Raw genomic sequence first — 17,469 nt, 5'->3', positions numbered from 1 at the left:
AGAAAAATGCCCCAGCAAAGGCATTGGGCAAGGAGTGGCCCCAGGACTGTGCATGCCGCTGTAGCTGTCATCACTCAGCCTACGGGGCTGAGGCCTTTTATCAGGGCTCTGTCAGCAGACTTGGTGTGAGGTGTTGCTGGGGGCTTCTAGGGGGTGGGACAAGGGAACCGGGGAGAAGCAAGTGCTCTTGGGCCTGGGACTGTGGGTTCCTGCTGGTCCAACGCCGTTCTCAGGACAGGAGAATGTTCTTCCAAGAAGGGGGCCAGGGCTCGAGGATCCCAGGTGGGTCAGAGAGGGCAGAGCTGTTTGCTTGAAGCAGTCTGAGGTCATGTGGCCAGGGTGGAGAATCAAAACCATCCCCCAAACAAGCAGCTTCATCAGAATGGAATAAAGTTTGAAAATGGATCGAGGAGACTGGTGCAAAAGGAAGGATATGAACAGCAAGTTTAGGAAGAAGTCTCCCATCCCTTCAGGTAGGCCTTCAGGTAGTTGTACAGGGTGCATGAATGGAAGGCTGAGTCTGGAATCTGCCCGCTCTCTGCTTTTGATGTGTGAGCAGGGATGGCCGAGAAGGATCAGAGGAAACAGCAAAATGACCGTCACCTAGAGAAGCCACAAGGGCAAACAAGGCTAGTCCTTTGCCTTGTGCAGTCCATCAAATGTCCAGGTGGGCAGGAGCCACTGAGTGGCCACGCTAGGGGGCCAGATCTCGGACCCTGACTCGACCAAGGTTTTAAACTAAACTCTTTCAGTCTGTAAACCTAGATAGCTAGCACGCTAAACCAGTAGGGATAAACCACCTGCCGATTTGTAATTTGGGGGCTTTAGTCTAAGCTTGGAAAAGTTGAATGCACTGACCATAGACCAGACACCAGTGTGGTCTGGGAGAGAAAAAAGGTTTCCACTGTTCAATCAAGCTGAAGAAGGAGGTTCAAGCAGCTGATTTCCACTGTACCATTTGTCAGAAAAACAAAAGAGAAGATGGTTCTTTGAAACCACAGCTGTCTTCAAGGATGGTGAATTTTATTAAAGAAAAAAACCTTATAAAGTCAAGGCCTCTGTTGAAACAGTAATACAACCTATTTGTTCAGCAGAGCCCTTAGAAGTGTTTGCTTGAAGATGGGCCTGGGGTGACTTGGGAAGGGAGTAATGAATGGCTCATCTCAAATCAAGAGGACAATTTGGACCCGGGGTGGTGGTGGTGACTAGCAGGTGGGGAGAGGAGAAGGAGGGAGACGCACAGACAAGGCCAGGATGTCTGGGCTGGAAGTGGTCATGAGATATGCCCGGTGCCGGGCATCTGAGGGACCTTTGAGAACAGGCCGTCCACACGCACGTCAGCTGGTGTAGGGCAGCCCTGTAACATCTCCCCACCGCAGTCTCATTTTCACAATTGCTTCTCAGAGTCACAAGTGAAGGGGCTGGTTCTGGGTCAATCACACAAAATGATTTGCTGGGAATTCAAGTTCTGAGAGGCTCAAAGGCTACCAAGCCGGCACTTCCTCAGTGAAGCGACTGGCGAGTTGTGGGAACACTGACCTTGCTATTTGTCCAGGGAGGTGCTGGGCTTTATCCCAAACCACACAACTGGAGACTCTCTGCTCATTTTCCATTTCTGAATTGCTCACAGCTCAATGAAGTCATAGACTTTGAAGAGTTAGAGAGTTATTTAGCAGAAATGAGTAGTGATCTTAGAAGAAGTTTGATGCGTTTGAATTGTGCTTAAAGTTTCTATGACTGCTGCTGCGATTTTAGGAAAGGCGTTCCACATAGTTCAGTAATTTCCCAGAAAAACTGGTTTTCTTGGTTATGAACATTAAACAGACGTGATGTAAACGCGCTAATGCATTTTGCACCAGTGCACGGACAAGCGAGTTGGTAGCAGAACTTCAGCGTGGAACTCTGCTGAAGGGCATGCTGGGATTGAAATCCTGGCTGAGCTCCACTCCCGCCGCCGCCATGCACCCGGTCGGCTGGGGAGGAAGGGACGCCTTTTTCTAATGTGCCTGCCGAGAGGGGGCGCCTTTTCCTGAATTCACAGAGGGGAGGCCTGTAAGCAGGCGATTGAAAGACCTTAGCAAATGATGCTGCACGATGTGGGCATCGCTGTCTCCCTTTGGCTTTTCAGGACGGATATTCCCGTGCAGGTGCCTGCATTGAGGGAGGCCAGGGGGAACTTGGATGTGCCTCGATATGAATTCTTGTGTATTGGTCGGTTCCCAGTTGGCTTGGGAAACTTAAAAATATTTAGCAGACTTGTTATTTAACTCTGAATGGCAGACTACTAGATATCCCTGAATTAGCATGAGCTTGCTTTTTCAATGCATTACATTTTCAAGAGCTTAAAGATAAAAATGTATTATGTCCACGTGGCAGTCTCAGGGTCTTTGGAGTTTTGTAGGTGAATAGGTGCCAGTGGATACCTGGCTGTAAGCTCCATGAGGGGCTGGGCCTGGTTCTTTCATGGTCAGTGCTGCACGTCCTGCTTTTAGTACAATGCTTGCCATAGAGTATGTAATCAATAAATACATCTGAATTGAAGGATGCATAAATGGTGCCCCATGGAAGTAGATCAGAGCAGAGGAGAAAAGATAAACTTCACATAGTGGCTGATCAAGTGAAATCCACATTTATTTGGAGCACATCTTAATCCTTTCTTTAAAAGGAATTTTCAGGGAGCTGGGTTTGCATTAGTAGTAGTGAAGGAAGAAACAGACAGAACAGGCTCCATCTTGAAAGCAGGATTCCATCTCGGGCTGGACTGTGGACTTTGAGCTATATGCCCAGTATCTATGGAAACGACATACCAACTGGAAAACCAGGACCCCCCCCCCCCCGACCCCCCCCCCCCCCCCCCGCCCCTCGGCCCACAGATGGAAGAGCCCAGGGCTCCTACCTAGACTCTCCAACCTAAAAGAATACCTAATTATCTGTGTAACCAAATAGAATCATAAATTCTATTATGCTTATTGGGGTATGACCACAGGCCTATTGATAATTATCCACTGTTAACTACCTAGGCTTAAGGCATACGAACCACAGGTTTAAGGCATACAAATCACAGGTTAACTTTGATTGTATCTTTCTTTTCCTTTGTTCAGACTAGTTTCAGAGAATTTGGGGAGGGGGGGTGTCGAGCACGTACACTTAGGGTATATAAGGTTTTCACAAAAACTGGTCGGGGTCCTTGGCTAAGAGGAGATTCTGCCTTGGGCCTGCCGGTGTAATAAACTTCACTATCTGCATTGTCCTTCTGAATGAGTTTGTTTCTACAACAGTAGAGCTAAGAGTAAGATTTTAGAAAATTACATGTTTTTAAGTATTTAGCTCTGAGCATCAAAGTATCTTTATTGATGTTAGAATTGTCTGAGAAATGTGTGACTAGGGCATTCAGTATTTTATCAGATTTTATTGAGTATGTGCTGCGGTCCAGGGGATCGCAAAGAGTCAGACACGACTTAGTGACTGAACAACAATTGAGTATCTACTGTGCCCAATGCTAGGGAGATGCACATGTCCAAGGCAGAGTTTCCACCCTCACACTGCACACTGGTGTAGCAGAGGAATGGACACTAGAACAGATGTTTCCAGTAATGGGTGTCTAATGCCAGGGCAGAAACGCCCAGGGTTCAATGTGAACAAACAAGAGGCCCATCTTACCCAGCTTGAATGGAATGAGGGACGGCCTCCTGGAGGAAATGGCTTCTTTGAATCTCTCTCAACATACACGGTTCCTTTGAATTGAGTGGGCTGTGGCTTTCCTATTCACTCAGTCTTCAGAGGTGTAGTCCCACTAGAGGTTCTGCCTGGGGCCAACACTGATTCTTCTGCAGTTGCTGCTTGACCCACTGTAGAGGAGACCAGAATTATACTTAGATGTTTTCCTCCCAAAAGATGCCAAAATTTGTTGAACAGAGCCTTGTACATAGGGATTTCTGAGTTAAAAATAATACCCACTCATTTAAATGATCTAGCCATAACGTTTTCTGATTCTAAGTTGGCCGTATTCTCAGATTAAGACTTCTGATTTGATGTTGTGAAGCTTAGAATTTTCCTTTCCAGAATAAAAATTCAAATAACTTGTGTTCCATTTCTTAGTGTTTAATTTTGAGATGAATAACAGGTCAACATTACAAAAAAAAAAAAATGGGACCCTCTTTTCTAGCTGATGGTAGCAACATAAAGAGCAAAAAATAGGTTTGGGTTTAGAAAGTATCTAACAGTTGAGTAACAATGGTCTCATTTTAAATAGAGTTCACAGTACATATGTAATTATGTGTTGCATACACCCACATCCTGTTCTCACTAAGGATGAATTTTGGAGGGGAGCAAATTTAAATTTATCAGTTATTAAAATGAGAGGCTAATAATACTCTCATTTATAGCAGGTGGTACTCAAGGCACTTATTGGTTGATTCATAGAGAGCTCGGCTGCTTGGAGAGGTGGGACTGTGGTCACTAGTTGAAGTGGGAAAATAAGACATGATGGTTTACAAAGAATCCAGCTACTTAGAAATCATCTCAAAAAAAAAAAAAAAAGAAATCATCTCCATCGGGATGACTTGCACAATTCAAACTCAGCCCTAAACCTAAACCCATCTTCTTCTGCCTTAAGCCTGCTTTGCCTCGTGTGCCCCTATCCTGGCAAAGGGTATCACCATCAATCCAGTTGCTCCAAGTAGAAGCTTTCATATTTTCCTTTATTTCTCCCGTTTCTTCTCCTTGCCCCTCATTCCTTATTTCTAATCAGCTTTCAAATGCTGTGGGCTCTACCTTTCATATATTACTTGAGTCCATCTACTTTTCTCCATCCCCATGACATTTCTTTATCTCAGACCTTCATCAGCTCTCACCTGGCTTTTGCTGACAGGTAGCAGCTTTTCTCGGAGAAGGCAATGGCACCCCACTCCAGTACTCTTGCTTGGAAAATCCCATGGACAGAGGAGCCTGGTAGGCTGCAGTCCATGAGGTCGCTAAGAGTCAGACACGACTGAGCGACTTCACTTTCATGCACTGGAAAAGGAAATGGCAACCCACTCCAGTGTTCTTGCCTGAGGAATCCCAGGGACGGGGGAGCCTGGTGGGCTGCCGTCTACGGGGTCGCACAGAGTCGGACACGACTGAAGTGATTTAGCAGCAGCAGCAGCAGCAGCAGCTTTTCTGATTTCCCCACCTCCTCTCTTACCTCACTCCCAAACGTCCCCCCTACCACATCCAGAGCTGATCTTCTTTCTTTTTAAAAAACAGTTATTTATTTACTTGGTTGCACTGGATCTTAGTTGCTGCATCACGTGGGATCGTTTGTGCACACAGATTCTCTAGTTGCGGCACACGGGCTCAGTGGCTGAGTACAGGGGCTTCGTTGCTCCACAGCGTGTGAGATCTTAGTTCTCTGACCAGGGAGCAAACCTGCATTCCCTGAATTACAAGGTGGATTCTTAACCACTGGACCACCAGGCAAGTTCTGAGAGCTGATCTTCTTAAAGTCCATGTCTTACTGTCCCTCACTTGCTTAAAACCCTTCCGTGGTCCTATACTATCACCCAGATAATGTCCAGGGTCTTGTGGCTCACAGAGCCCTGCAGGAACAGGCCCTGGGGAATCTCTCCAGCTTTGCCTGTTGTCACCTTAACTTCTACACCACAGTCACCCTCCTTCAGTTCTTCAAAGACTCCTTGCTCCCTCTTGCCTTGAGGCTTTTTCTCAAGTTCTTGCCTATGTTTGAAATGCTTACAATCTCCTACTTGTCTTTCAGATTTCACCTCAAACATGACTTCCTCCATGGAAGTTTTCTCTTCCTCAGGTCCTCATCCGGTTTCCCTAATACAGGCTCCCACACCTGTGTCAGGGAAACCCAGACGTGAAAGATCCGCCATGGCCTTTTTTTGTGTTCTCATTGCTTGTCATTGAAGGCGGGACTCTCTCTGTCTCAGTGTTATATCTCCAGTGATTACCACGTGGCCAGTGCTCAGTCAATGCTTGTGTCTAGATCCTGGGGGTCCAAAAGGGATGATTGCGGGTGGAGAGATTGGATAGAAAAATATATTATGATTTTAAAAAACTTAAAGGAATTTTGTTCCCAACTCTGTCTCTATTCATTGCAGTTCTGTCCTCCAAATGCCATAAAGTTTTGATGAGTGTGTGTAATGGGACAACCTGGGATGGTTAAAAAAAGCCCCAGACTCAGGCAATATTTGTTGAACTCTTGTGACATCCCAGGCTGTGTCTCAAGCACAGTATACATATTAGTTTAATCCTTAGAACAGTTCTATGGAGTAAGTACTATTAATTTCATTTGGCAGATGAGACACAGACAATCAGGTCCCAGTTCAAATCCATGTTCTGTCTCTTACTAGCTGTGTGACCTTGGGCAAATGACCTCTCCTTCTGAACTCTCACAGCCTGAACTACAAAACGGAAACAACACTTGCTAACAACTTGACTTCCATTTTTTTCATTTTCTCACACACCACACGTATTACACACTGGCCTTCTGTAGCTCAGTTCTGAAGGCCACCAGTACAGCGCTGTATATTAGTGCACAAAAGAATGTGAGCTAAGGCACGGAGATGTTCCAGCCCATCAGCTGTCAGTACAGTTTTAGCAGCATAGCCAGTATGTTTGTTCAATTAAATATTTTATTGCAATTCTTCCTTTTATATTATAAAATGTGTGGAAAATGAAAATACAAGATCTGATGCTAGTGATTAATAAGTAGCAACTATTCTGCACTTTGTCAGTCTTTAAACTATGATCTCTCAGCTTTCAAACCCACTCTTCTATATTCTGCTTTGTGATACTGGGGCTGGGACTGTACAAGCCACATTTTTTCTTGGCCAGCTGCTTCCTCTTAGGCTCTGTCCATGAGGGATGTTGGGGAGACTGCAGGGCTAGATGAGGAAGAAGAGACATTTTCCTCTTTGCTTCTGGTTTATTTCTGGCTGGCATCCTGTTCCTGTCGTCAGCATCCAGCAATGCTGCTCCTTCACTCTGGCAGAGGTAGTTCATTCCAGAAATAGTTTGTTACAGGTTGAGATGTGCTCCCCCAAACTCATATGCTGTAGTCCTTGCCCCGAGAACCTCAGAATATGACCCTATTTGGAGATGGGGTCTTTACAGAGGTATTCAGGTTAACATGAGGGTGGGCTTTTTAATTCAATATGACTGATGTGCTTATAAGAAGAGGAAATTTGGACACAAAAATATACATAAAGGGAAAACAATGTGAAGAGACACAAGAAGACCATCTATAAGCCAAGGACAGAGGTCTTAAACAGACCCTTCCTTCACAGAGCTTTCAGAAGGAGCCCCAGTCAACACCTTGATTTTGGACTTTTAGCCTCCAGAATGTGAGACAATACATTTCTGTTAAGTTACCCAGTTTGTGGTGCTTTGCTATGGCAAGCCTAGCAAGTAACATACAGTTCAGTCCAGTTTGAAGCTTTGCCAACTTGCAAAGCCAACATGGTGTCCCTGAAGAGATACCAGCACTGTTGGCTGGCCCTGCTTCCTCCGAAGTCTGGGTCCCGGTCCACTGGGACTCACCTCCAAATCCCTAGTCATCTAGTGTTGGTCGCTCAAGTCATGTCCGACTCTTTGTGACCCCATGGACTATAGCCCACCAGGCTCCTCTGTCCTAGGAATTCTCCAGGCAAGAATACTGAAGTGGGCTGCCAGTTCCTCCTCCAGGGGATCTTCCTAAATTTGAATAATTCCAACCTCTTCCCTTGGTTCTCCCAGCCTAGGAACTGCTTTCTGCCATTACTTCCTCTCTGAGAGCTTAGTAATCTCTTTTTGCCTTTAGTTAGCAATTCTTTATTATCTAGTTAAACATTCCCTGTATTAAATTCTTTCTGTTAAAATGACAAAAGCCTTGTGGGCATGACCCTGGCTGCCTAGCTGGGGAGGTGGGGCTGCTGTCCCAGTGGGTCTGGAAGGCGGTGCATCAAACCAAAGAGTTATTCTCGAGACTTATGATCTAATATAATTTGCCTTGTTGGGTTGTGATGTCTGGGGGGATGTATCACCCCTTCCTTCTTTCTTATTTCTCCTTTTTGGAATGGAAAAGCCTGTCTCACCATTGTATTTGGAAGCACTTAACTTGCCTGGTTTTACAGGTTCACAGTTGGAGAGCTGTTTTGCCTCAGGACGAGTCCTACCTCTAGTCTTACCTACATCTGATTTTGATATTTAGAGTTTGGACTTTAGACTTTAAAATTGATGCTAGAATGAGTTAAGGCTTTGGGAGCTGTTGGGATGGAAAGAATGTATTTTTCATGCAATAAGGACATGGATTTTGGGGGGTGGGGTGGGCAGGGTTGGAACACTATGGACAGAATTGCATCCTCACAAAATTCATATGTTGAAACCTCTAATCCCCAATGAGACTCTCACAGAGAGTATGACAGAAAGATCCTTCCTGGCATAACCCTGTATTGCTACTGCTAAGTCACTTCAGCCGTGTCCGACTCTGTGCGACCCCATCCCTGGGATTCTCCAGGCAAGAACACTGGAGTGGGTTGCCATTTCCTTCTCCAATGCATAAAAGTGAAAAGTGAAAATGAAGTAGCTCAGTCATGTCTGACTCTTCTCGACCCCATGGACTGCAGCCTACCAGGCTCCTCCGTCCATGGGATTTTCCAGGCAAGAGCACTGGAGTGGGGTGCCATTGCCTTCGAGTAGCAGTAGCAGTAGCAGCAGTAGTGTTAGGTACCTCTAATAGAGTACCTCAGACTGTACTAGGTACCTCTCCTCCAGTGCCAGAGACAAGAATCATAGAACTCATTAATACAATTGCAGAGTCGGACATGGCTGAGCAGCTCAGCCCTCAGCACTCAGAGACAAAGATGGCAACTTCTGAAGCAAACAGTGCGGTGGACTTTGTTTTCTCATTTGAATATACATTGACTTAAGCCCATTTGCTGAGAGTTTAGTTGCTAAGGAAAAGCACTAAATAGAGGAACAGAATAAAATGTTGAAGATATATAAAGATTGGATCTAAAAGGCTTCATGTAATTTCGAATGTCTGATTTTCTCACAGTAACCTGCATGTTTCGCACACTCCTTAGAGATTTTCTGTTCTCATGTTGGTCTCCTTAGACTAGGAGCTCCTTGAGGTAGAGTTGGGGGATATTTAGTCCTTTCTGTATCCCCTAGTGTCCATTACTGTGGCTGGTTCATACTTGACATTTAATAATATTGATTAAACTTGAACTTAATTCTGGAAAAGGGCCGATTTCAGCTCCCCATCCTCAGTGTCATCTTGGATCTGTCAATGACCCAGGACAGAGCCTCCAGGGAAAGGGGCAGCCTAAATGTGCAGAGAAATGTACTTTGTCGACTTCAGACAAAGAAACGACTTTCCGTTAAGGTGGATTATTTTGAGAGCGCTAGACATAATTTACATATCAGTCAGTCAGGCAGTGGCCGAATGGTTCTCATGTCTGGAGGGAATTTATGTCTCTGCTCTTCTATGCTTAGGGTTTGAAACTTTCCTTATTTAATAATAGTTGTTACTTATTTAACACTAACGTATGTCAGGTTCAGTGCTAAGGACGTTACAAAATTCTCTCTCATTTGATAGCCACAACAATGCTATAAGATAGGTAACCCATTTTATAGGTGAAGCTGAGGCTCTGCAAAGCTAAGCAAATTGTCACTGCCACACTGAGAAATGCAATAACTGGAATTAAAATTCAGGTCTTTCTGACTTCGGTTTGGTCCTTTCCAGTGGTCTTCTGGTCTCCTGTTCAAGCAGAAACCCTAGACAATTAAGATGGGGTTCTACGGGACCCCTAAGCTCCTTGGGTAGATCTCCTGATGCTCTCCACACTAGGATCCTTTCTCCAGGTATAAGCCCTCAAATTCTGTTATTTCTCTGAGAAAGTGATGGCTAAGTTCTCCAGTCCCCAGTTTAAGTTAGTATACACCTTTCCACACCTCATACTGAAGGAGGCTATTTGCAGAGGCAGCGTGAGATTCAGAAGTGAGCAGGGACTTTCACTTTTCTGTACTGTTCCCTTCAATATCTCCTGCTGTATTTGTACCTAGAAGGGTTAATAAGATGATTATGTTATGGATAAACTATTGGTTATACACAGTACCTTTCAATAATATTTTATCTTCTCACATCCACATCTTATTATATCCACAATCCTGAGCAGCAGTGTTGTTAACCCAGACTGGAGATCATCTAAAGGGCCTTCCTGAATGCCTTTGGTATGTATTAAAATGTTTCTACGTATTTTTTAAGAATCACAAAAGATCAGAGCTACTGAATCATATTTATGGCATTAGGTTTCCAGTATGTCAGGTTTAAAAGAATTTAGGCTAATCTGAGAATCTCTGGATAATGTGGATGATATATCCATGGACTACATGAAAGCGTCCCTTGAAATGGAGATATAGAGAGTGGACTTCATGAACCCAATGTTTTCCATCTTTCATCTAAAGATGTATTGAAATTCTGTAGCGTGAAATGTCACACAGACTTGGTCACATTTTTCCACGCTAGATGAAGTGTTTTAAGCGTGAGAAGGCCACCTGGATGTTTCAAAATGAGATTGATTGGAAGTCCCCGTCCCCCAACTCCCCCACCCCACCCTGTGCTGTGGAGTTATCCTCAGCCATTCAGGTTCACACTTTTTAATTCTAATGGTCCATCCAGAGGTCACCTTCTCTGCTGGATTTATTTACTCAGTTGGGAGATGGTTGTAAGATTGAGTCCTTGGGGAAGTTCTGGCAGTAGCATCCCCACCCTGAATTAACAGTGTCAGTAGAACAAGGCGCAGCATCTTAACTCAGGCATAAGGAAAGCAGTGTTCTTACCAGGAAAGTCATGTTCTTACCACTCTGATCCTTCAGAGTGATTCTGAGCCTGTTCTTGGCTGCACCTTTCAAACCTCCTTGTCCATCTAAGCTGGAGATTGTGTGCTCCCTATACCCTCCTCCAAACATTTTGAATTTAAAACATAAAAGAATAGTATAATGAGCTCCCCCACACTCTTTGCTTTATCTTTATATGAAACATTTTATTTTGTTGAACTATTTGAAACTAAGTGGCAGGTATTATGATGCTTCACCTGTAAAAGAGCATTATCTCCTGGGAACAAACATTTTCCTACATAACCACAATACCCTGATCACATGTAAGAAATTTAACCTTGCTGTAATGTCACTGGGCACAGCTCACATTCAAATTTTCCTTACAGTGTTCTTTATAGCTATTTTGGGAGGGGGGAACAATGTAATCAAATCTTTAATATCACTTTTGTGCTAGATGCATTTACACGTAAATTGAAAATTGTCTTAGTTGTTTTAAATATCTCAACTCAAGGGACTCAACTTTGATTAATTTTGTATTTCGAACCCAAGTGCATATTCAGTACTGTTTCATCTAAGAAGATTTTGAAACGTGGCATTTGATGTTAATACTTTCAGAATTCTGGAATATCCTGGGCCCAATATCCCCAATATGTTAAAACTAGCAAGAAAACTTCTTTCTTTTGGTTGTTGTTGCTCTTTTTAACCACGTTAACCATTTGAGAATGCAGAGTTCAATAATTTTACGTCTATTCACATAGTTGTGCAACACATCAGCAGCACTCTTTTTTTTTTTTTTTTTTTGCCTAAAAAAAAGATATGTATTTATTTGGCTGTGCCAGGTCTTAGTTGCAGCATGCAGGATCTAGTTCCCTGACCATGCTTTAACAGCATGAGTCCCCATGCTTTAACAGCATGAAGTCTTAGCCATTGGATCACTAACAAAGTCCCTCTAGCACTCTTTTCATTTTGCAAAACTAGAAACTAAACTCATATCTTCTCCCCCAAACCTGTTCCTTTTCTAGTGTTCCCCATATCAGAGTGTTGGTAACTCCATTCATCCAGCTATTCACACTAGAAACCTAAGCCATTCTTGAAAATTCCCTTTCCTTTACCTTCCATATCCAATCTATCATCAATTCCTATTGATTTTGACTTTCCTGGATGCTTCCCATTCATCAGCTTGTTTCTGTCCCCAGCCCTGTCTCCCGGCCCATGCTGCTGTCATCTTATGCCACCTGGATCACTGTGACAGATTTCACACTGGCCTCCTTTTCTTCCTGCTCATCCATACTGGCTCCTAGTAATTTGTTATCCACACAAGAGACAACTATTTCCAAAGGGCAAGTATCCCTCCTCACTGGACTCTGCCCATGCTGTAGCCTCTGGCTGGACAAACCTTCATGCAGGTACTGCATATTTATCTATCACAACTTAGTTATCAGAGAAGCCCTTGCTAACTTCTCTGATGAGATCACATTGCCAATGATAAAGTTTTCCAAGTGCATTTCCCTCAAATACTTAGAATGATTACAGTGCATGTGTTGGTCTTCCTCACTAGAACAGAAGCTCTTTGAGGGTAGGAACTGTGTCACTTTTTGCTCACCCTTGTATCCTGAGCACCTAGAACACACTCGTGAAACATTTGATGAATGAATGAATACGTTTTCTTCTGGTCTTTTATCTATTTTCATATGCTCTCATGTTCGCAAAAATAGAAACATCTTGTACCTATGATTTTATAGCTTTTCTCCTGCACTTAGCTATAGGCAAACATTTGGGTGCTGTTTTTTATTGACAAATCCCACTCTTTGGACGTTTTGCTGTTTCCGATTTACTCCTTGACTTTTCATTTGGAAAGTCGACTTCAGGGTTGTGTATAAACAGTAAACCTGAATTAGTACTGGCTGCTGTATGGCTTCTGACCTTTTTTCCAAGGCCCATGTCTGCACCTGGCAACATCTCTGGTCTGTACAGGAAGGGTAGCCCAGTGGTTGGTATGTGGAGTCAGAGAGATGAGCTGCTCAGCACTGCTCTGCTTCAGTCCCAGTTAGGCTCATTTGAATACAATGAAAAGAGTCTCCAATTAAGTTACTTCAGTAAAAGTGGAATCTAGGCAGAAATCTCTCTAAAATCCAAAGTGGAGCTGCAACTAGAGCTAGAAACTCGATCCAGATTCAGAGCAGCCTTGGGATTTGGGCAAAAGGAGTCCATGGCTCTCCACCCAGTCTCAGGGTGACCTGTCTCAGCCACTCTCTCTATATCAGCTCTGATCTCCACTTTAACTTTCGAAGCTCCCCTGCTTACTTACAGTGTTTGCTTTTCAGAAGTTTGGTTTCCAAACAGCTTTAATTTGGCATGGTTCTGACTCAATCTTTGGCATCTCTTGATACATCTTTTTGCCTCTTATTTTGGTTCTCACGGAAAACTCTGTTTCTTTTTTCAAATTAGAGAGTCTCTAGTTGTCCCATCTGATCTTTTTGAGCCAGCTCCATGTGTCCTTGAACTAATGTCTACATGCACGTCGCTGTCTTTGGATGGGGGCATCCACTTCTAGTTAGTAACAATCCCAAAAATGACTTACTGGGCAATAGAAGAGGTGAACTGGAAACTTTCCATTAGAATAGGGCATGGGCAAATCAGATGCTGTAACTGACTTACTTGGTACAGCCCGTGTGACCTGGAACAAAACACCCAACTTCAATTTTTTTTTCCTTCCTACTGGGGTATGGAGAAGGGAATGTTCACCAACTCCAGTATCCTCGCCTGGAGAATTCCATGGACAGAAGAGCCTGGTGGGCTACAGTCCATGGAGTACAAAGAGTCGACACTACTGAGCGACTAACACTTTGACACTTATAACTGATTAACAATGTCGATAGTTTCAGGTGAATCCAACTTCAGTTTAAAGCCTTGGTTTCCTCAACTGTAAAAAGAGGAAAACAACCTATTTTATTAAATTCTCAGGATATAAGAAAATAAGGTAAGAGAACTGCCATATGACCCAGCAATCCCACTTCTGGGCATACACACCGAGGAAACCAGATCTGAAAGAGACACGTGCACCCCAATGTTCATCGCAGCACTGTTTATAATAGCCAGGACATGGAAGCAACCTAAATGCCCATCAGCAGACGAATGGATAAGGAAGCTGTGGTACATATACACCATGGAATATTACTCAGCCGTTAAAAAGAATTCATTTGAACCAGTTCTAATGAGATGGATAAAACTGGAGCCCATTATACAGAGTGAAGTAAGCCAGAAAGATAAAGAACATTACAGCATACTAACACGTATATATGGAATTTAGAAAGATGGTAACGACAACCCTTTATGCAAAACAGAAAAAGAGACACAGAAGTACAGAACAGACTTTTGAACTCTGTGGGAAAAGGTGAGGGTGGGATGCGAAAGAACAGCATGTATATTATCTATGGTGAAACAGGTCACCAGCCCAGGTTGGATGCATGAGACAAGTGCTCGGGCCTGGTGCACTGGGAAGACCCAGAGGAATCGGGTGGAGAGGGAGGTGGGAGGGGGGATCGGGATGGGGAATACGTGTAAATCTATTGCTGATTCATGTCAATGTATGACAAAACCCACTGAAAAAATAAATAAATAAATTAATTAATTAATTTAAAAGGAAAAAAAATAAAATAAAATACTGCATGGAAAATAAAAAAAAAAAAAAAAGAAAATAAGATAAGATAAAGCACACAGGATACTTAACCCAAGAACATGACAATGTTTCTCTTCATAGTAATAATGTCATTTATAATAAATTAATGTTTATAATGAATATATTAATATATATTATGTATTTTAACACATTCTTTGAAAAAATTGCATTTTTATATTATAAATATAATAGAGACTTCCCTGGTAGTCCATAGGTTAAGAATCTGACTTGCACTGCAGGGGACATGGGTTCAATCCTGGTCAGGGAATGAAGAGACAACATGCCACAGAGCAATGAAGCCTGGACGCCACAACTACTGTGGTGCTACAAAGAGAGAATTCATGCACTGAAATGAAAAATTTCAGGTGACGCAGATGAATAAATAAATATTAAAAAGTATAATACACATAATATGTTTTTATATACATTTGGAATAATGTATTTTTCAAATCACCTTTTTAATCTGGTTTACTTCTGGGAAGAATTTCCCAGGCGGCCAAATACTTCTGTAAATTGTGACTCTCGGGAGAATAATGTTTCTGACACACAGGGTGGAGTGATGGGAATGTTTATTTCCCCAGGGGAGATGGTGGTCTATGGGCCCCTCTGCACTGACTATATGGAAATGATCCAAGATAACAGGGGGATAATAAACAGCCTGTGGATACTAACAAAGACCATTGTACTGAAGGAGTTCTTTGGTCTGGAGCCAGAAGCCAGATTTAGAATAAAATGCACATACTTTCTTTTCTACAGAAATGCTTGAATAATAATAGCTAATGCTTACTGTATGCCAGGCATTGTGTGAAAGGCTTCACATATTAACTCATTTCCCCCTCTTTACAACACATCAAGGTGGATACTGTTATTAGCTACAATTTACAGATACAGAAACTGAGACTTTGATCTGTGTTTTTTTAGATCCTTTCCATAAACTATAACCAACTGACCTTGCTCTGACCTTATGCCCGTCTACAGTATTCTGTACTCTGAGCCCAGTTGTTGGTATTGCTGTTCCTCCAGGTCTAATGTCTTGCCTTAATTCTCTGATGTCTTCCAGGGTTAACATTCTTCCATGAATTTCAAACCTGAGGCCTGCCACCAGAGCCCTTAATATCCTCCCCCCACCAACAGCCCAGAGGTCTTTGGAGCATTCCTGGTGGCTCAGAAGGTAAAGAATCTGCCTGCAATGCAGGAGACCCAGGTTCGATCCCTGGATTGGGAAGATCCTCTGGAGTAGGAAATGAAAATACACTCTGGTTTTCTTGCCTGGAGAGTTCTATGGACAGAAGAGCCTGGTGGGCTACAGTCCATGGGGTTGCAAAGAGACAGACACCACTGTGTGACTAACACAACACAGAGGTCTTTTATTTTATTTTTTTTACACCTATTACACCACAAATTTGTAGGGAATGGGTTCCAGCAGCTCAGGCTCCTCTCCACTGCTTCCTACATAGAATGCTTCTCTAGGGGGAGAAGGCTGGTGCTTCAGTTCAGCCCAGGTACTTTTCTCTTGGCTGTCTGTTTTTCTGATTACTTTCCTTCACACATTTCAGGAAGCCATCTCAGGTCTCAGAGGGCTGAACCTGCTCAGTGTTTACATTAATTCTCTTGTCCAGAGCCTGCCCTTAACTTGTTTGTTTCCAGCAGTGCCAACAGCATGCTGGGTAACACTAGACTCTCCCAGTTTCACTCTGGGAACATTTGTGGGGAATTCCTTTTTGAACATGATGTCTACAATATCACCTTTGTTGTAGAAGATGCACGTGGATGTGACTGAAGGAACAATTCCATGTTTTCTTAAGATAAAAAACAGGCAGAAATATGGTTGAATCTTAAAAAAAGAGAAAGATGAATGAAAGAAGGCACACCAAAATGTACATAACTATAATTATGCTTATATGCATTAAAAATTTTATACACAAAAACTATATTATTTATGGATGCTTATTTAGTTGGTAAATCTATAATAGAAAGTATGAAACTGTCAACATGGTTAATTGTAGGTGGCAGAAAGTGATTAGGACTAGGAAGAAGCACACGGGGTACTCTCCTGGTGATGCCTCATATGCTCAGGTTATACTTACATTTGTCTTTACAATAATTTATTAAATTGTTTGTTCATGTCTAATCACTGGCTATATATTAATGTTACAGATTTTTTCTTTAAGTTTAAAGAACAAGATTTGGCCTTGATACAATGCTTCAGAAACAAAAAATTGAGTTACATTTTTAATTTTGTTGTATTTGAAGTGGTTGGGTGGAATTGAATACGGCCAATGTTGTTTATAACCTGAGAGGTTGTAGAGGACAAAATGCCATGAAAGGCACTGGGTCATGTGTGGTCCTCAGCTCCCCTAGAGGAGGTGTTTAGAGTCATAGAGGTGAAATTCTGAACTCTTCCTGGCCAAGGCCTGCAGGAGGAGTTTGGCTTGTGTGCGTCCTTGTGGCAGGCACAGGGAACTAGTTGTATACACAGCCCATCTTCTGTGTATACAAAGCCTGTACACAGGCTGTAACTTTGTTCAGCTAGCACATGGCTATTTCTTGATCTTGGGGAGATGGACTAGTGCCAGTGGATGAATTGTGTTTGATGCAAACCAATCATAGTATTCAATTTATATTTCCTGGTGTTTGGTCTGAGGTGGCCAAGTGGCCTGGAAAAGTATCACGGGGATTTCAGGAAATACTTCTCTCTCTAATAAAAAGAGAGAGATGGAGGAGAAGAGACCTGTGCTTTTTTGTCCTGATTTTGGACCAGAGTTCTGTGAAAACATGGTGTTTTATACTGCGACGGCTATTGTGTGACCATGTCAGTATACCTTTATCATTCCAAGGGAGATAGAGTGAGAGATGGGAAAATCTTCTGACCTTGATGACATCACTGAACTTCTGGATCAGCCTGGGACTCCACACTTCTAGCTTCTTATAATGTGAGACTCTTATTGTTTGAACCACTTTTGATG

At 42.9% G+C, this 17,469-nt stretch overlaps 1 protein-coding gene across 4 annotated transcripts in view; it reads left to right on the top strand.

The window, feature by feature from the left end:
* Positions 1-215: 215 nt before the first annotated feature.
* The window catches only part of KLHL6 (kelch like family member 6), a 73,479-nt gene continuing 56,225 nt past the window's right edge, over positions 216-17,469 (top strand). For 2 of the 4 annotated variants that reach the window (XM_043873620.1, XM_043873619.1), the window contains exons 1-2: positions 216-282; positions 15,564-15,674. The gene's annotated coding sequence lies outside the window, so the exon portion shown is untranslated. The other 2 variants (XM_043873617.1, XM_043873618.1) reach the window with 2 other exon arrangements.

This window comes from Cervus elaphus, chromosome 19 (genome assembly GCF_910594005.1).
Source record: "Cervus elaphus chromosome 19, mCerEla1.1, whole genome shotgun sequence".
In the NCBI taxonomy this organism is placed as follows: domain Eukaryota; kingdom Metazoa; phylum Chordata; class Mammalia; order Artiodactyla; family Cervidae; genus Cervus; species Cervus elaphus.
Note: the sequence above shows the minus strand (reverse complement) of the source record. Positions and strands in the feature narration are given on the sequence as shown.